The 21,376-nt window shown below is 42.1% G+C and overlaps 1 non-coding gene and 1 pseudogene across 1 annotated transcript; both read left to right on the forward strand.

The window, feature by feature from the left end:
• Positions 1-4,958: 4,958 nt before the first annotated feature.
• On the forward strand, positions 4,959-5,122 carry LOC123818180. Its single transcript, XR_006785581.1, has one exon. It is a non-coding gene; the product is annotated as a U1 spliceosomal RNA (small nuclear RNA).
• Positions 5,123-8,499: 3,377 nt separating this feature from the next.
• LOC123818185 lies at positions 8,500-8,607 on the forward strand (annotated as a pseudogene).
• The last annotated feature ends 12,769 nt before the right edge of the window (positions 8,608-21,376 follow it).

Raw genomic sequence — 21,376 nt, forward strand, 5'->3', positions numbered from 1 at the left:
TTGGTAAGGGTCTCTGACTTCCTGGTTGCTGTCAGCAAAACAGGAGGTTGGAATTTGACAGCCTAAGTTTGTTGATCTTTTTTCAATGCTGATTTCAATACAGCTGTTTTCCCTAAGTAGCTTACCTTTAATACTTCTATTTAGTTCTCAAAATATTTGAGAAAATCTTCTACACATATATAGAGATTCGACTTTTACAAACTGTGAAACCCGTTATGCAAATCAGACAAGCCCAAGGAGCAAGAGAGGTGACGCAGCGAGCCTAAGCAGCACAATTTGGCTTTCTTTTCCCTCACCATTTGCGAGTGTTTTCTGTAGATGCACTTACCTGCAACAGGTGTGTTTTCGTCTAACAGTGCTTGACACCAAGATTGGGGCAACGGCCCTACCTGGGGGAAACAGCATGGGGAAACACATAGGGAGCTAACCAAAACTGGAGAGGGTTGAATATTCTTCTCTTTATTTAAACAACTTCCATTTAAAAACAATTACAGACTCAGAAGCTGCTGTAAAGATATCACAATGAGCGCTACGTACCCTTCAGTCAGCTGTGTCCAATGGTGACCTGTTATGTGGGTGTAGCACAATACCCAAACCAGGAATTGGGGTTGATATGTTGATACTAGGCTATAGGCCTTATTTAGTTTTCACTAAATAGGGTTCATTTTTCTAACCTGCATTTGTGTGCATGTGCATGTGGTTCTATGTCATTTTATTCCATGTATAGATCTGTGCAACTGTAACAGGGTGCAGCCAAGAGGGGGGACCCCAAATAGGGATTTGGAATGGAATCCAGAACTCAAGGTGTTCAGGAAATATTAGGATGTCCTCACCCTTTCTGCTATAGGTGTGGGTTGGGAGAAGGGACAAATGGAGCAGGTCCTTTGAGAGCTGTTTTGCACAGCAGCAGCTTTGCAGCTAACCTCTGGTATGGTCATTTAACATATCTCTAACCTTTAACTGGTTGCATGGATACATTAAATAACTGTGGCCCTCCTCTGAGCCAGGGGAATGGAAGTAACTCCCCCACCAAGATGTAGCTGGGAGGCGGGTCCCCCTAGTTACAGCGCCTTCGTGGGAGCTTGGAGAAGATTGGCTCCATGACATGGGGCCACACCTGCCCAGACTCATGATGGCAGCCCAGTAAAGCTGGAAGGCTTTGAGAGTACTGGAAGGTGTAACTGATTGTAGGAAGAGTCAGAAATGGGGCTGCAGAGGAAAATTGGCGTGGGGATTTAAACCCAGATGTGGCAGCCATTGAGGAGAAAACCACGCGCTTTTGGCTGAATGGGGACTCCTGTGACCCTTGTGTAGAGACGACCACACAACTGGGGCAGTGGAGGGGTGAACCACTTGGTCTTTAGCAGAATGGGGACTCCTGCAGCCCTGTGAGAGAGAATCACCATGCAGCTTTAGCGGAAAACCGCCACTCAGCTTTGGCAGAGTGGCAACCCCCCTCCTTGCAGCCATTGAGGGGGGAACACCATGTGGTTTTGGCTGAGTGGAGACTCCCACAGCCATTGTGCGGAGAAGGACCACACGACTGGGACAGTGAAGAGAGAACCACGTGGCTTTGCCAGAGTGGGGACCCCCGCAGCTTTAGAAGGGGGAACCACCACCCGACTTTAGCAGAGATCCCGTCAACACAGCTGATGGTGCCGGGAACTGAAGGAGGCCTACCCGCTGAGATGGATTACTGGGAACAACTGGGGGGTGTCTGAGCCATGGACTTCTATTTCCTTTCCTGAGATACAGTACCCCAAACTGGGCAAAGGGGAAAGGAAGGACTGTGTGTGTTTGTGGGTGTTTTAAGGGACTTTGGGATTTTGATGTAGGCATTAGGTCACTACTTTAAGTTTGTATAGCATTAAATAAACATTTCCTTTCCTTTTCACGAATCTCTAGCATTGAGACATCTTTCCTATAGGTGGCGGACATAACGGACCTGGGGGGGGGGTTCCTTTTGGTAATGGTATATCATCCCAGGCCCCCCGCTAGACCCCCTTGTTGTTCGGTAACACAACCACCACCATAATCAAGATACAGAACTGTCCCATCAGCACAGGAGATCTCTCTTGTGCCCCCTTCCTCTGTACTTACACCGCCTCCCACTCCATCCCTCCCCTTCCCTAGTAACTTGTCATCTGTGCTCTATCTCTACAGTTTCATCATTTTGAGAATGTCGTATAAATGAAATCATAAAGTATACAACCTTTGGAAATTGACTTTTTCCACCAAGCACCACACCCTTGAGGTCTCTTCAGGTTGCTACATGCATCAGCAATTCACCCCTTTTTATTGCTGAGTACTATTTTATCATATGAATGTACTAGAGTTTGTTCACCCATTTATCCACTGAAGGATTTTTTGGTTGTTATTTCCAGCATTTGTCTACTAAAAATTAAGTTGTTATGAATTTTTGTGTGCCATTTTTAAAAGATTTTGTTTCTTTTTCTAGAGAGAGGGGGAGGGAGGGAGAAAGAGAAGGAGAAAAACATCAATGTGAGAAACATCGATCAGTTGCCTCCCTCCACTCATTTCCTTTGGTTCTTCCTTTTGTCCTTCCCCCACCCTCCTCTCTCTCCTCTCACTAAACTTATTGAAGTCTAACATACAGACAGAAATAATAAAGTTACAGCTCTAGAAATTTCTCACAAAGTGAACACACCCAGCACTTGGGTGAAGAAAAATATTTCTTTTAAAAAAATTATTTATTTATTTTTAGAAAGAGAGGAATGGAGGGAGAAAGAGAGGGAGAGAAACTTCAATTGGTGATCAGTTACCTCTCGTACACCCCCAACTGTGGACCTGGCCTGAAACCTAGTCATAAGGCCCAATCAGGAATTGAACCTGCAACCAACCTTTTGGTTTGCAGGATGGCACTCAACCCACTTAGCCACACCAGTCAAGGCTACAAAAAGTATTTCTATCACTCAGAAGTTCCTCACCCAGAATAGAAGTCACTGTTCTGACACTCCTGAGTTTGTTGGGTGATGGTAGAGGCTAATTGCCTGACCTGTTCCTCCGAGCCCCCTCCCCTGCCTCGCCTCACCAGCCGAAGTGCTGCTGCTTGTTTTGATTTGAAAATTATGTGTACAATATATGTATACAAGTGAGGGTGGACCAAAGGAAGCTCTGGTAGGAGTATTCACAGGCGATAAAATTGTTCCTTGTTCCAGGAAAGAGAAAGTGACACATGTGGGGTTCATTCAGTCAAGATTAGTTCCTGCAGATAGAAATAGAATCGCTATCTCTGAATTTAATCGTTTTCTGTATTCTTCTGAATTTTCTGTGTCTTCTGCAGATAATTTATATTGATTGTCTCGGGATTCGGACTTTCCTACCCTGAACATGATGCTGTGTATCCTCAGGAAGCATTGACCGTGGGCTAACAGAGCTGTTAGCTGTTTATATTGTACTTTCTTGCTCAGGTTTGTGATGTCATTCTCTACAGATGAGAAACTGGCACTGAGAAGGTAAGGATTTTTTTCCAGGGTCTCAGCTGATAAGCGGCAGAGCCAGGGCTTGAACCCAGGACTGACGCTGAGAGCCCTCCGTTCTGCAGCACCCTATGGCTCCCAGAATGGGCGAGTGACTGAAGTGAATCCTTAGTATTCTCCTTTTCTGGTTCCAGATGTTCAAGGGCAGGGTGTCCTGGGGTAGGCCAAAGAAAATTGCTGTCAAAAATTACCTAAAACACTTCAGAAAGCTGACAATGATTACTGAAAATGAAAAAAATTGAGCTCCTTACTATCCTGTCTACAAATCAGATGACTGGGTTAAACATGTGGATGAGAGAAACTGGTTGTGACCTTGTGTGGGTCACTTACTTTCTCTGAGCAGTGTTATTTTTATCTGTAGAGTGGAGATAATTCCATGTAAATCACTTGGTTGAAGAAGAGTGCCTCACATATAGTAAATGCTTGATTCCTGTTAGCTGCCACCACCACCACCACCACCAGCACCACCTGGAAAATACGGCTGGGGTGTAGAGGTGATGGGGGGGTGTTGAGTGTGAATGAAGGCCAGGTTTCTGGGCTGAGATACCTCGGTAGTTAGCAGTTCCCTTTCTCCAAGAAAATGCTAGTTGTTAAATTTTTATTTGAAATACACTTTAGCCAATCATCCAGGCTGTTTTGTGAAAAAGGAATTTGATACACAGAGTGTATTTAAAAGAGTTGTTTAATCCTTGGGGCATTAAATTAGCAGTTTATATTTGAGGAAGGTTCAGATTTAGAGTTCATTGTTAATCTTCATTTTTAAATATTCACTAGCTATTGTGCTGTGGTTTTCTTTTACTTTTGGAACATAAAAACATATTTAACCAAGGATACCAGCCCCCTTTGCTAACGGTTTCATCCAACTAAAACCAAATTCCATCTTTCCAGTCTGCTGGCTCCCTCCAGCAGTGACCCCTCTCCTTCTCCACTGTCTGGCTGACATCATGTTCTCCGTAGATTCCAGCTCTAAGAAAGGTGATTGACTGGTTCCTACTGCATTGCCCTTGTCTCTGGCTGTGGGTTTGCCATAAATTCTATGTACACAATATATAAGCCATATGGACACCATCTGAGGATAGCCTTTCTCCTCTGTTAGCTCTTTAGGATAAACTGAAAGCTTCTGAACTGCTTGCTTCTGGCTCCTTTACTCTTGGCTGTGGCTCCTTTGTTTTGAATCCTGGAATGTCCAAGTTCATGACAAAGTGAGTGTGGAAGAAGAGAGATGATCGACACTTATGTGGTTCTGGACTTATAGGTATTGATTGACTCTGGCGTAACTTAATTGTTGACTGAGAGGTGCTTTGTATTAACTGATTGAATCTATGCTTTGCCACAACATACTGCCCATGTGATGGCAGTAGTTGTCTGGCCTGGATTTTAGGAGTTGTCCTGATTTCTAATGTCATGTCTAATTTTCATTACATGTGCCTGGGGTTTAGTTAAGAATCTGTGTAGTCGCTCCTTACCTGGCAGGGGAGCTATCATGATCACGAAGGTGGCTTTTCCAGGGCGAGCCTCACCCACTGCACTCCGAGTGTGCTGACCTCTGCAGTCTCCCCAAGTGCCGGACTCAACTGCATCATTTGTGGTAGTGGAGGACTGTGCTGGTGCTCTGCCCTGGATTTTTGTAAAAAAAGAGTATGTATGTATGTATGTATAGTCAAGCATCTAGGCTTATAGGGCCATAGGACCTATAATCATTTATGTTTTGGTCATTTACATTTGCAGCTAGGCCTCTTTCTATTGTTAATAACATTCTGGTTTCTCTTCAGGGAAGCACCTGTCCCCAAGTCTCTATCCAGATGCTGACACCACCTCTGATGACAATTAGGCACATGACCTAGATCTGGCCAATCAGAGTGTTTCATCCTCTTTGAGTCAGGGCTGACTATGCAATGCAGCCATGAAGTCAGGCTCAACTATAGATCACCTTATGACTTGTGCTGAGAAACAGCCAAAGAACCATCCTCTCTTCCCACTGAAGTAGAAACCATGAGGCTCTGAGCCTAGAGCCTCTGGAAGCCAATGTGCTTCCATGAGGAGAGAGCCAGCCCGAGGGAGAATCCAACCTGGAAAGCAGTGTTAAGAGACGGAGAGAAAGTGAGCCTTATGCTATCACATGAGGCAGTACCTCAGCCACACCTGCAGTCAGCCTTCCCTGGACGTCTTCAGTTTCAAGAGTCAGTACACTTTGGCCATTGTGAATCAAGTTTCTTTTCTTATAACAGAGACCATTCTGACTGATACGAGATGATTGCTAGATGGGTTTTACATTCCCAGTGGAAAGTTCTTGCTCTTTTAGAGAAGGGAGAGGGAACCTACGAAACTTCTAGTCCCAGGAAATTTTGCCAAGAAACAAACTTGTGGGCACCTGGCCTGGTCAGTGGAGACAAACCAGCCAGAACTCAGAATTAAAGTCTGTCCTGAAATATCATGTATTGGTTCAAATTAAGGTTTACTATTTTGAAGCATTTGTGATCATTTATTTAAACTATTTTGGAAGGCTGCAAAGTGTCCTTGGGTTAAAAAACAAACACAAGCTTTGTAGGTGACGCTTGGGAAGGTGATTTCATTTCACTGAGCCTCAGTTTCCTCATCTGTAAAATGGGCAATTCTGGACTGCTGATCTCAAATAATCATTAAAGGCACACAAAGCACTCAGAACAGGATATCTAGTATGTCCTCAATAAATAGAAGCTATTATTGAATACTATTACTAATACAAAAGATTTATGTGATCTGAAGAGTTGGAAGTAATAGCTAATAAGCTTAGTAATCAATGCATGTAAAAGCTATTGTCCCAGTCAAGGTATGATCCATCTTGGCTCCAGACTATAAGCATCTCCACCTTTGTGCCTCAGGAGGACTGCAAGCAATTCAAGATGGTATCTAAGATGTTAAATCAAGTAAGACAGAGAGTGAAAGACAAATATCATATGATCTCACCTGTAAGTGGAACCTAATCAACAAAACAAACAAGTGAGCAAAATAGAACCAGAGACATGGAAATAAAGAACAAACTGACAGTGACCAGAGGGGAGGTAGCAGAGGTGTAACAGGGAAAGAAGGGGAAGGGTCATTAAGGAACACATATAAAGGACCCATGGACAAAGACAATGGAGGTGTAGGATTGAATGTGGAAGGTGGGGATGGGTAGGGCAAGGGAGAGTAATGGGGCGGTAATGGGAATAATTGTAATTGAACAAAAATAAAAGAAAAAGGAAACAAAGAATACTATTAATAATGCTCTGAATGTATCCTTGGGCCAGAATTAAGAGTCAAAATAATTTAAAAGAGAAGCACAAACTCTAGAAGAAGCATTAAGTGTTATTAAACATTCCACACACCTACAATTTGTTTGCTCACTCTTTCAAGTTGGTAGGTAAAGGGAAACCTAAGCACTGGTGTTTTCCTCTTTCCAGTGAGAGACCAACTTACCCAATGATGTTTTCCTTTCTCAGTTTAAGGCTGTTTAAGTTGTTGATAACAGTCCTCTCGATGGAAGTAAATGTTCAGGCCAAGCTTTACCTCTTGAGCACTTAAAAATAAACCAAAATTAAAAAAACAGTACAACACAAATTAAAAAGTCATTCAAACCAGTGTTCATTTAGTACTGCGTGCCTGGCACTATGCTAAACTCTCTTTGTGGTCCATCATGTCTCTGTCACAGCTCTAGAAGATAAGAGTTCTTATCACCATTTTACAGATGAGGACACTCACACTCAGAAAGAAGGGACTGTTGACGGACACCCGGCTGTGAGCAGAGGCTGGGATGATCGCCCAGGCTGCCTGACCCAAGAGCCTGCCCTGCCAGGCACCAACACTGCCCCTTACCCCTTGCCTGTGCACTCTGGAGTCTAGAAAGGTGGGAGTCCTTACTCTCCAGCTCCTGAGCCCACGCTTGTCTGCTGTAGGTCTGAGAGAATCAAGAGACCTAGCTCCCACAAGTCAATACTCCTAGGATCACCCAGAAGGCTGATTGTGGGATTTTCCAGTGGCAAGTTACAGGCTGTGGGGCAGAACTGAATCACTCTGAGGAAAAAGGATGTATCATGGAATAAATTGTCATGTTCTCATCATATATGCTTCTTGCTCTGAAAATTTTGGAGAAGCTGTCTTATTGCGGAAGGACAATCACTCCTTGCTAACGAACAATTCAATAAGTGATTTGATTACATGTCATTACTATGGGAGCCCAATGTGGATAAAAAATGTCTACTTACTTAACTTTATTTATTTATTTATTTATTTATTTATAAATAAGTAAATATAGTGCTCAAAGGCTCAAAGGGAGAAACAGAGACGTTTACTTGAAAAAATGATTTATTTTATGTGAATTTTGTATTGATAACATACCTTATTCTGAAATGAATTTAAAAGTGGTAATGAACACCCCCCACCACCCTGACCACCCTTGAACTTTCCCCTGTCACCATGATGGTTACTATCTGAGGTCTTTGGTGTTGCTGTCAGATGTCATTCGCTTGGCCTCTCTCCCTGTGAGGTGTGTGTGTGACTTGGCAACAAGAGGAGTTAATGGAAGATGTGAGCAGAGGCTGAAGCAGCACAGTCATGTGTCACATAATGTTTTGGTAAAGAATGGACTGCACATACGGTGATGGCCCTATACTGTTATAATGGAGCTGAAGAACTACTGCCCAGTGCTGCCGCAGCTACCATAACGCCTGGAGAAGACTGTTCATGGTGCATCACGTGCTAACGTTAGTGTTGTCGCGATCATAGGACATGACAGCTCCATGCGCGTTTGCCTCTGGAGGCCTTCCCTGGGACCAGATGTGGGGCCGGAAGCCTGTGATATCGATGCTCTTGGCCCTGTGCAGGCGTAGTAGCTTCATGTGTGTGTGCTGTGTCTGAGTTTTTACAAAAAACTAAAATGTAAAAGAATATATATATTTAATAGAAAAAGGCTTAGAAGTCTATAAAGAAAGAATGTTTGTATAGCTATACAATGTATTTTTGTGTTATTTAAAAACAGTCTATCGCTGCTCGGCCTTTTGGCTAAGATCAAGTGTAGTATCTGTTCTTATCAGTTTAAAAACAGTCTAAAAGTTTAAAAAATTAAAATCATAAGCTAAGGTTAATTTATTATTGAAGAAAGAAATAAATGCTTAAAAAATTTAGTGTGGCCCAAATGGACAGTGTTTGTGACGTCTGCAGCGGTGCACAGGGACGTCCTGGGCCTCCGCGCTCACTCGCCACTCGCTCACTGGCTCACCCAGAGCTACTCCCGGTCCTGCACGCTCTGTTTGCAGTAAGTACAGATGTACCAGTTTCTAAATTTTTTATGCTATACCTTTTCTATGTTTAGATATGTTCAGATACATAAATACTTACCATTGTGTTCTAATTGCCTGCAACATCCAGTACAGTGAGTGCTGTACAGGCATGTAGCCCAGGAGCAACGGGCTCCACCTTACGGCCCAGGTGTGAGTGGTTTGTGTAAGCACACCCCATGGTGTCAGCACAGTGACTCAGTCACCCAGTGATTCACGTCTCAGATCGAGTCCCTGTGGTTAAGTGATACGTGATTATACTAAGCAAACAAGGATTAATGGTCCTTGTCATACAGCAATAGCCGACATGTGGTTGCTGATAGTTAGGGCCAACACACTGCACAGCACATAGGACTTTCTCTGCACTATATTCAGGCATCCAAGGGAAAGCCAAATGAGGTTGTGATAAGAGACTATGGAGAAGGAAGGGCTCAAAGGGCTTGAGGTGGACATGTGTTGCCTCTGGCTGCCCAGAATCCACTTACTCTATTTCTAATAGCTTCCAACCTTCACTGGGAACCTAACCTGTAGTACTCTCAATGCAGGTGGAGCTACTTTCACATCCAGTCAGAAGAGGACATGGGACCCAGGTCCGCATAATCCAAGCTTCATAGTCCCCTGACTGCAGACATGGGTAACGACAAGCCATGGACTCCATGCTTCTTTGCTGTTACTTCTGAGCTAGAGCTTGATGTAGTGACTTCTCAGCCTGGGTACAAGGCTGGCCTACTTCTGAGAAGTTCCTGATATGTTGGGGTTTGATTGTAAAATCATATCGACTTGAGCAGACATACAGCTGGGAAAGAATGCTGATACAATGGCAGGAAGACAAGTCTGTGGTATATTGGATGCATGTATTTCTCCATAATAAATGAGCATTGTATATAACAGGGACCAGTGTTAATGGCAGGAGGTTGTTAGGGACAGGAGTTTGGGGAGTTGTATCATGAGATGTTCTAGATCTAACTCTTGGAGGATTTTAAGATTCAAGATGTGATGTGTCTCCCAGGTTGCAGTAAGCTTCCCCAAGCTTTCCAAATTGCTATAGTACAGGACCTTACTCTTACGCTCATGCCTTTAGCCCACTGAATGTTTTCACACTGAAGGATAGAGTCATTGCTCTTTCTCCAGTCATCTGAAGTCACCCCCTGTTGTTCAGGCACTTTGGTTGTTTTTTTTCCATCTCCGATCATTCCTCCCACCACCAAGACTAGACCAGGCTTTACCTCTGACAGCACTGAAAAGGCCTTTGCATTTCATTCATTACAACACTTGAAACTCTTTGGAGACAAGTTATAGAAACCCAGTAAAAGAATAAACTCTTGTTGCAGACATTTGATAATTTATTATCGAGTTTTTTCCTATCGTAGTTTTGAAACCTGTTCTGTTGAATTCATGTGTCTTACTAAGCACCAGCCAGGACTCGAGGAATCATACTTCTGTTGTCACTGTCATAAATGATCTCCCACTGTGTTTACTCCACCCGTATTTTTTGCCTGATGTTCTGCCTGCAGCGTCTGACACACTGCTGAGGGAAACTACCTTGCTCAGCTCTATTCATCATTCTTTTTTTCCAGGCTGTGCTAACAATGAAAAGAAAGAATCCGAAATTACCCTATATGGTAATTAGGTATAAAATGCCACTACTGATGGGACTTAGACCCTTATATATTTCTTATATCTTTAAAAGATTTTATTTGTTTTATTTTTAGAGAGAGGGGAAGGGAGGAAGAATGAGATAGAGAGAGAAACATCAAATGGTTGCCCCTCACAGGCCCCACTACTGGGGACCTGGCCCAAAACTCAGGCATGTGCTCTGCCTAGGAATCAAACCAGTGACCTTTCAGTTTGCAAGCCAACAGTCAATCCATTGAGCCACACCAGCCAGGGCAGGAATTTAGAGTTTTGGAACTTCCCCCAACACACAGGGCTCAGGGGGTGACTGTGGATTATAACTGGGGATTTCTATTTATGTCATTTCAAGCCAGGTATGTTTTCCCAGGTTGTAAATCTGACCTTTCTCTGCTTACTGAGTGTTTACTGTCAGCCGTTGAAAGCTACTCATTGCTTTAGTGCCATGATTAATTAATTCAAGATGTACTTGATTGGCTGAACACAGGAAGTATTCTCATGAACCATATACAGCTGACCTTGAACCACACTGGGGTTAGTGGGGCCAACCCCTGTGCAGTCGAAATTTGTTTATAACTTTTGACTCCCCCAAAACTTAAATGCTAAATAGCTTGTGATTGACTGGAAGCCTCATAACATAACATAACATAACATAACATAAACTGTAACATAAACAGTTGATTAACACATTTTTTGTATTATATGCATTATATGCTGTATTCTTACAATAAAGTAAGCTAAAGAAATTCATAAGGAAGAGAAGATACATTTAAATAACATTTATTTTTTTAAAACAATCCACATATAGGCGGACCTGTCCAGTTCAGATCTTGTTGCCCAAAGGTCCACTGTACTTGAGCCAAGGTGGCAAATCAGAGATCAGTGACAGGCACTGGGCGGGAGGGGGAGGTGGGGCGGCCGGGGCGGCCGGGGCGGTTGGCGCTTTAGTAATGAAACAGGAGCCCACTCCAGTGTGAATCAGTATTGGGGCGTAGCTCTTGCTGAAGTCAGCCAGGGGCAGCGGCGGGAGAAATAATCTGTTCCCAGATACATTTTCTTAGTCTTCGCAGAGGTATGCAGATAATGGTCCTGCCTTTAGCCAGAAAAAAGTCTCTGGATTATTCGAAGAGGGGAAGCGTCAGGGAAGATAGAAACACTAAAAGTTCTCTTTTCTCCAAAATAGCAAAGTTTTAAGAACATTGAAGAGCTTGTGTGGCTCTCTACTCCCTCTTGTGGTGTAATGGTGTCACTGTTTTCTAGCTATAGTACAACTTCAAGTTTGTGCCTAAGGCAGAATCACCAAGTCGTTCACCGTGAGAACATATTTAGACTGGATGTAGCAATCCAGTGAAGCAAAGACAGAAGATCTATGCTGCATTTGCACACATCTTTCAGAGGATTAATGAGTTCACCTGTGGGAAGTTGTAAATAAGTATATAGATTCACTGTTTCTACAAAGAGATGGTTTCACAAACACTTTTCCCACCAAATATTGGGCTGGTTATGGGATTTTATAATCTGAGGAGGAAAGAAGGCATTGTGTTTTCACCACTGCATTCCAGCTGAGGGTAAATCATGGGAATTTTTAATACAAAATAAAAATTTGGGATATGAATATCATATTTTATGTGATATAATATATAATAACACTGAAATTGTTTTATTTATTGGATAGTTTACCCTTTATTATATACTCTATTCAGCAGCACAGAGAAGAGTAGAACAAACTACACAGTTTAATTGGGAGGTCCCTTTTATAAAATCCTAAATGGAATGGGCAGCTGTCCAAGAGAATGTGCTAGAAATAGATTCTGTTTTATATTAAAAAAAAAATGAGTTGGCAGCACATTTTAAAGTGCTGTGCATTGAATTAGGACTGTCCTCATTAGAACCAAGTGCACCCATTGTGTTGCTTAGTAGTTTTTAAACCTTTGGCTAATTATAGTTTTCAGGCACAGACCCTCTAAAGGCACTCTTTTTTTTTTTAAGATTTTATTTATTTATTTTTAGAGAGGGAAGGGAGAGAGAAAGAGAAAGAGAGAGAGAAACATCAATATGCGGTTGCTGGGGGTCATGGCCTGCAACCCAGGCATATGCCCTGACTGGGAATTGAACCTGCGACACTTTGGTTCGCAGCCCACACTCAATCCACTGAGCTACGCTGGCCAGGGCTAAAGGCACTCTTTAACTGGCCTGGCTGCTGGGGTGCGGTCAAGGTAACTGTAAACACTTGCCTTCCCTGGTGGGTTAGGCAGCTTCAAAGATGGGCTTCTATGACGGTATTCCAAGGGAATACCAAGCAGGTATTCGTGCCCTCATGTAATCCCTCCTCTGTGAGTGTAAATTGGACTTACTGACTCACTTCCAATGCACTGAACGTTTGAGAAGTTAATGGGATGTTATTTCCAAGATTACATTGCAAAAGTTAATGGGATGTTATTTCCAAGATTACTTTCCAAAACTTGGAAGCAGCCAAGATGTCCTTCAGTAGGTGAATGGATAAATAGACTCTGGTACATCCATACAATGGAATGTTGTTTAGTGCTAAAAAGAAATGAAAAGCCATGAAAAGACATGGAGGAAATTTAAATGCATATTACTAACTGGGAAGCCCATTTGTAAAGGTTACATATTGTATGATTCCTACTATATGACATGCTGGTAACGACGAAGCTATGGAGACATAAAAAGATCTCTGGTTGCTAGGGGTCAGGGGGAGGGAGAGATGACCGCACAGACCACAGAGGATGTTTAAGGCAGTGAAACTATTCTGTACTACACTGTGATAGTGGATGAATATCCTTATACAATTGTCAAAACCCATAAAATGTACAATACCAACAGTGAACTCTAATATAAACTGTGGACTTGGGTGATAATGATGAGTCAATGTAGGTTTATCAATTGTAATAAATAGTCCACAGTGGTGGGGAATGTCTACAGCGTGGGGGGTTGTTTGTGTGTCAGGACAGGGTGAATATGAGAACTCTGCTTTCTGCTTAATTTTGCTGTAAACCTAAAACTGCTCTTAAATGCATACACACACACACACACACACACACACACACACACACACACACACACATACACACACACAACATGGCTTCTATCTTGGGTGCTTTCTTCTGCTCTCTCATTTTCCCTGTTGTTAGTAGCTTTATGGAGAGGCCCACATGGCAAGGAACTGATGTCTCCAGCCAACAGCCAGCTGAGACTGGAGGTCAGCCAGTGGCTCAGAGGAACCTTGAGATGACTGCAGCCACAATGGCACCTTGAGTACCACCTTGCAAGACACATTCTGAGAGACTCTGAGCTTGAGGAGCCCAGGTAAATCATGCCCATATTTCCAACCCACAGAAACTGAGATAACGTTTGTGATTTTAAACTATCTAGGTTTCCTGGCAATTTCTTATGTAACAAGTATCTACTTGTTACAAGTATCTAAGATACTTTTTAGGCTACCTCTCATATTCACTATTAAAGAGATTCTTTAACACTGAGCATTAGATGATAAGTGCTTAAACTCATAGTTCACACTAGGAACTCTATGAACAGTGAAGCTCAAGTCTATCCAACCCGACCAGGCACCGAACCCACAGCAGTGGTGCATCAGGACCATGCTCTAGCCAACTGAGTACCTAGCCATGGTGAGGTATCGCTTTCATGTAAAAGTAACTTGTATGACTTTCTAGAACTTTTTGGCATTTTCTTTTCATTTTTTAAATTGAATTTATTAGGGTGACATTGGTTCACAAAACTTGCAGGTTTCAAGTGTACAACTCAGTAAAACTTCATCAGGACACTGCGTAGTGTACCCATTGTCCCAGGCAATTTTCTGACTCCATATCTCCACTTATCTGTGTTGAATAGTTAGGCCTTTCCCTACAGACCACAATATTTTGTACATATTTATCTTAGAAGCTGATGGAACAAGCAGGCAAAATGTCAGTAAGGATATGAAAGACTTAAATAATATGATCTATAAATTTAACTTAATGGTCACATATAGAACCCTGAGCCCTGAAATGAACATTCCTTTTAAGTACTCCTGGAATCTTTCCTAAAATTGACCATGTGGTGGTTCATAAAGCCAATCTCAATATATTTTAAAATAATTGAAATCAAAGTATGTTCTCTGATTATAAATCATTAAGCTCAAAATCAACAACAAACAGATTACTCGGAAATTCCCTTATGTTTGGTATTACAAAATATACCTGTATAATAAATCATTCATCAAGAAAGAAAGGATAATAGAAATTAAGAAACATTTTAAACTGGAAAACCTCCAAGTTTTCTAGGAGTCTATGAGAGGAGGAAAAGAGAAGCAGGGCTGTGGATTGTAATGATGTGTCATGGAGTCTAAGACAGAAAGGAAGACAGAAGCAGGCTATGCATATTGAGAGAGCCATGGCAGTCAGTGCATTGAAGGTTGTGGTCATAGGGAAGAATTCTGCAATGACAGCACTTGATCTGGGAAGGTCAAATGTTTACATATGAGATTTCAGGAGTGGTAAGCTTTTTTTGGTAATGAACAGGTCCAGGGTGTGACCATAAAAGTTAATGCCAACAGTTGATTGAATACTTTAAAAAGTCACTGGGAGTGAGAGAACTAAGTTATTAGGAAGCAAGGTTTTGGATGGACATGCACCTGGATTATGAAATCTTCAAGCAGAATGAAGGGATTTCAGGTGAAAAGTAAGGTGGTAGGAAATAAACTGTGTGATGAAAAAGGAGTTGTGAAAAAGAAGTTGGAAGGTAAAAAGCAAATGAGATAAGAAATTTGGTGGTAAATCCCAAGCTGCTCAAAGTTAGCTGTGCTGAAGGAGTAGGTGTACAAGGTAAGCTGGGTTTATTCCTAAAGAACATTTCATTGGGTACATTTTAAAAAGAAAGACAAAAATGGCAGAAGCTCATCACATCCTGAAAATGGTTTTCATCATTTATACAATGCACAAGATAATTGGTTGCTTCCCACTGAAAGAAACCAGCTGTGTTCTTGCTACAATACTGCTTTGGGTGCTCTCAGCCTCACAGTGCAGTCTTACTTAGTGTGCCTCTTCTCAGTGTGGTCAACTTCTCCCTAAGATGATTTTCTCAGTATGCATGACTGCTTGTGGTTTCTCTAAGGGGGATACACATCCAGTACCTCAGGTTTGACCTAACGCAGACTTCAGAAGCTACACAAATACTGTTTTCTTTAGCATGGTGTATCTGCTTGTGATTGAGTTGCTTTTAAGCCACGGAATGTAGGGAATTCTATGGAGTTTTAATTGTTTTAAGCAGTCATTCATTTGCATAATCACACAAGTACATTTTCATATAAAAATCAGATAAAGCAAGTATCGCCTCCATCACTGCCATGGTCCCAAACTCATGGCCTGAACTAACCAGTTACAGGATGATGTGTTCTCCTGAGTTATTCTCTATTCATTTACTTTTCTATAAATATACAGAGAGGAATATGTAGTTTTGTATATCAGATCACTTTACTCCTCTGCCATTCAAGGGCTTCCCGTTAAAAAGTGTAGAATAAAATCTATACTTTCAACTGTGGCTTAAGTGACTTCATACAATCAGGTCCTTGCCTACCTCTTTGACCCCCTCTCATGCCAGCAAGTGCAAAGGTGTTCTTCCCATAGAGCCTTTGTGTGTGTTGTTCATTCTGCTTAGAAAGCACAGTGCCAATCCTTGCTTCACTGGTTCTTAACATTCAGCTCTCAGCCAAAAATTAATCTCCTTATAAGCCTTTCCTAGATACCCTCTCTAACTATGTATCTCCCTCCCCTGTCTCCACTTCCACTCTCTTTCGAATCCCATCACCTTGTTTCAGGCAAAAGAGCTGTACCCTGGGGTCTGAATCCTTACTTCGCTACATGCTAGCTAAGTTATTTAACCTTTTTGCACTTCAGGTGTCTCACCTGGAAAATGAGGATAATTATAGCACTTACTTTATAGATTGCTTTGAAACCAAATGGGTTAATATTTGTAAAACACCAAGCACTTGCAATTATGTGGAATAATTTATTTGTTTGTATGTTCATCATCTCACTTCTCCAGAATGTAAGGTGTCTACGGGCAGACCCTTATCGGGTTTGTTCTTAGTACAGTGCCTGACTCATAGTGGCCTTAGTAAATGAAGGTTGAATGTATGAATATTTAAATCTTACTTCCTGTGTACACATGAGACAAGTTAAAAATGGAAAACGTGGTCCTGCTTTTCTTAAACACTTTCACTTTTATACACTGGCCAGTACTAGGTGCTATCATCATATCTTGTGCTGTTATACCCTTGATAGAATGAATACACAGTAAGTCTTCACTGAACAATAGGTTCTTCGACTGTTAAGTGAAATGATGTATAGTAAAACCAATTTTACCATAGGCTAACTGATCTAAACAAGTTAAATTCCTACATCATCTCAATGTTATAATAAAATGTTGAACAGAACGACGTTTTTTGAAGACCTGCTGTAAATTTTCTAATATCTGCAAAATAGGATCCCAACTGTAATTCTCTTGTGTATTACTTTTCCAAAGAGCACAGAATACACAAGGTCAGTGTAGCAGCAGCCACAATCCCATGCTCTTTAGAAAAAACACCAGCGCAGTTATCACAAGCAAAAATGACATTCCCAGATTCCAGCACAATCCAGACCTATATTGCAGTTGCCAGCCAATTGGTTTAGGATTATCTGGGGGCTGGAGACAAGCTTCTTGTTTGAGCTTGTCAGGTTACTACTCATTTGTGCCAGTAGGCCATGTCCTGTGAATCTAAGCTCAACTAGGAAAATCTTTTGTAAAGAGGTGGGCTGGGCTTCCATGTGCTCACAGGAACCTTGATGAAACCCAGGCAGTGTTGTGACTGTTGTTGCCATGAAGACCGCACTTTAGAGGCCCAGTTAGGGCACACTGCCACAAACTTTCCTACACTAAAAGATGCACATACATTTTCTCCTGCGATCTTTTTTTTTTTGGTTGCATAAACTCCAACCTGGGTCATCTATCCAAGGCTACAAAACAAGGTTAAGGAGAACAAGATTAGTAACAATTGAACTGGATTTCTGTCTACTAAAGTGAGCTTGAGAAAAAGCCGAGTCTAAAGTGTTTCCTTCTAGAGTGCTAACAATGGTTCTGAAGTTCACACAAAGTATAGCTGCCTTGCAGTACAGTGTCTCCTACAGAGCTTTTGTGAGCCCAGGTAAGGAATTTCTATCTTTATCCAAGACTTGATCCTGACTTATGCAGTATGTGGTCCTGGAAAGCCTATATTGACTCCCAAATGAATCTGTTTTTTTTTATTAAACTCAGCTACAGTGGTTTCCAAATGCTAAGTCAGCTTGTGCAGCTGCAATCTCAAATCAGCTGCAGCTCTGTGGCAGAATTTGCAGGAAGCCAGAGAGTAGGATTCAGAGCCTCTGAAGTCAGGAACCATGGCCAAATCATGGCACAGGTGGTCTGATGAAAATGCTACTAACCTTGCAGGATACTGGACGCTGCAATTTGCACCTCTGACACTACTACCATTGAATGTTGCCCACCCCCACTAGAGCTGATGCCATTGCTGTTTCCTCCATTTATTACCAGAATGGAGTTGGTATAGTTTGTCATTCCACACTAATTCAATACCTTGGGAGAAGCATCTGACTTGTAGAACTTAGGTCATGTGCTATGCCTAGTTGCAAGGGAGGCTAGAAAGGTATCTGGTATATTCAACCTCTTAGGTAGGAAATAGACAGGGGTATTGTATTCTCTAACAACTGAAAGCAGGTTTGGAGACTGAGAAGCGAAAAATAGAATACTGTTTTACTCTAATACTCCTTTCTGTTCTTCCAGCATCAGGGCTAAGCCATAAAGCTTAGTTTCTTCTTAGAAAGTGACCCCTTACAAAAGAGATATCCATAAAGTTGGAGCAGAGAGGACAAACTTAGGAGGAGTTCTCACTAGCAGGAAAGATTAAGTAGAATTCTTACTGGGAAGGGAATAAAAAAGATTAGGAGGGTAGATAATAGGGGCCATGGTTGGCCTGGGTTCTTCAGGGACCTGACACCCCTTGTCCCCTTCCTGCCCTAGGCCTGAAGAGATGGGTCAGTGAAAAGGACAGAGGCACCAGCGAGATTTTGACTCTGAGAAGACATTGCCCTGCAAATGACTTGGAACTGTCATTGGGTGACTGCAGCAGACTGGCAATAGCCTTGTTGTTGGTGTGTGTGATGAGCAAGCTGAAGGTCCTCTACCTGTCTCTCTTGGCTCTTTATTGGCACATTTTTGTTTGTTTTTTAAATTTTATGTGAATAATTAAAAAATTTGAAATGTTTAGGCTTTCACAGAGATTGTTAAACCAGCTCACAGTGTAAAACATAACGCAGAGCAGATTCTCAGAACACTGAAACCCACACACTAATGTAAATGATTCAGAGGCTAGATTTGAGTTGGGGCCCAGTGTAGGTGAGTTGAGGACCACTGAGACCCTTCAATTATGCTGAGAAAACAAACTGCAAGTTTTATCTGCTATTCGTAGGTGGCAGGGGGTGGGAAACAGAGGTCAGCATGGCTTTAATGACCACCCCTACCCTTGCCAAACCTTTCCTCTACGGTAAGGTGAAATATAGGCTATGTGAAGGAGGGGGGGGATTCAGAAATCCTGAAAGACAGCAGCATTTGCCCCAAATAGACCAAGTGTTTATTTTTCAATTGAATTTATTGGGGTGACACAGGTTAGTAAAATTATACAGGTTTCAGGTGCACAATTCCACAAAACATTATCTGTTCACTGTATTGTGGGTTCACCACTCCAAGTCAAGTGTCCGTCCATTACCACTTGTCTCCTCCATAACTCCCCTCCACAATCCAGACTGAGTTATTTTTACATGGTAAGTTTAAGTTTCCTTTTCAGAGTGCCTTCCCATAAGAGTGAGGACTTGAGAACAAGATGAAGCAATTAGAGAAAATAATCTACACTTCTACTGTAGGCAAAAGTAGTATACAGTGATGAGTATGCAAAAGTTTATTCTTGTGTTATTGTCTATTAATTATTGTATTATTTTCTTAACAAATAACTACGTAGCTATTTTTTCCCACCTCTATATAACAACACCTTTTGTAGTATTTTAAATCACACACCTCACTGTACTTCTGTGACTGAAGTTCCTAAATCTGTGCTGCCTCTCTTTGATATTCGAGACTGTTTACTTGGGCACTGTACTTGTTGGCTCTGGTCCCGTACTAGCCACTGCCCAGTTGTGAGTCTGGGAAATCGAGTGTCAGATCCCAGCTGTGGCTGCGAAAGCCTTAGTTCTGCTCCCTGTCACAGGTATGTTGCTGAAGGCAGCTCATGGTAAGTTACAACTGGGTTTTTTCTGCACTTACATTTCTGAAAGTAGGAATAATATACACAGCCTTTTTTCCAGTTTATTTATTTATTTTTTAAAGAATGAAACTTTTTTTAAAAGATTTTATTTATTTTTAGAGAGGGAAGGGAGGGAGAAAGAGAGAGAGAAACATCAATGTGCGGTTGTTGGGGGTCATGGCCTGCAACCCAGGCATGTACCCTGACTGCCAGTTTAATTTTTTAATGTAAATTTAAAAAAAATAACAGGATTATGGGATTATACAGGAAACATTACAACACAAGATCCAAACAGATACCCCAACAAGGACATCTGGGCACTTCTGCCAGGTGAAGTTTGGAGAAAGGGCACTGTGCAGTTCACTAGGCCCCATCCTGGGATCTAGTTTGAAGAAAATTTGGTCTGCTGCATTGCATATAGCTACTTCAGCTTTCTCTACAGGAAGCAGGGGTGTGGAGGCCAAAATCTATGAAATGTCTCAGAGGCTTATCCTTGAACCTAGAACTGCCATATGGTCATGCACAAGGCTCCCTTTTGCATCTTGATTCAGGCCTGGTTTCAAAATGTCTGTGGTCTAGGCCTCCAGGCTTTCCTCATGGTCAGTAAACAAAGAGGGTGATCATGGTTCTGAACTTGCCAAGTTCATGGTGGACTTGCACTTGCCAAGAGCAGCAGGTGCAGTGGCCCCAGAGGCAGTGCCAGCATGGGACTGCCAGGGGGCTCAGCCTCCAGGCAACCAGCCCTATTGGTCGGAGGTGGCACTGGGGTGGGGGAGGTCCTGGCCCAAAGCTTTAGAAGCGACCTCTTTCTTGTCATATATAAAGGTGTTCCCTAGAGTAATCCTGCTTACAATCTTTTTCCACACTGAATTAAAACATCTAAACGTGATCTGACTCACTCTGCATACTTTTGAGGCCTTGCTTACCCTCTCCCCTTTTGCCCAGTTTAGCTAGTGTTTTCATTACCTGCAGTTCTCCTTTATTTGCAGATTTCATTTCTTAAAGTACTTTGTGTGCCATCTCCTTTGGAAAGTTTTCCCTTTTCTCTCCAGCAGGGATAGGATCTGTTTATTTTGGCACCATTAACTGACTTTTACACATTTGTTACAAGTCTTATCATGCTGCACTGTTATTGAAGGTTTACTATATGACAAACTCCGAAGGACCTTACTGTTCATCTGTAAACTTGTGCTTTGTTTAATGAATTACATAGGACTGTTATTAACATACAAACCAAGAATCATTTAGGAGCACTTGTGAAAACTTTTTGTCCCGAGGTTGTATTTTGGGGGGTCATCGTGGGGTTCCACGACTCTGCATCTTGTGACAGTCCCTTTCTGATTTTCATGTAGGAGGTATAGGAATAACATTCTGAGAAATCTTTACCCATTGGTAAGGGTGCATTCTTTCTTAGGAGCCATTTTGAAAGTTACTTAAGGATAGGGGCTGCATCCTATTTCTCTAGGGTGGCGCCTGAATCCAGAAAACACTTGTTGAGTGAATGACAAAAGAACAGGTGAATGGATAAACTCCCAGTGCCAAGTCAGCCATTTTACCACGCAGGTACCAGCAGCTCCTCCAGTAATCACTTCCTGAAGCCA

Source organism: Phyllostomus hastatus, unplaced genomic scaffold (genome assembly GCF_019186645.2).
Source record: "Phyllostomus hastatus isolate PE091 unplaced genomic scaffold, TTU_PhHast_1.1 phas_contig_254, whole genome shotgun sequence".
Lineage (NCBI taxonomy): Eukaryota > Metazoa > Chordata > Mammalia > Chiroptera > Phyllostomidae > Phyllostomus > Phyllostomus hastatus.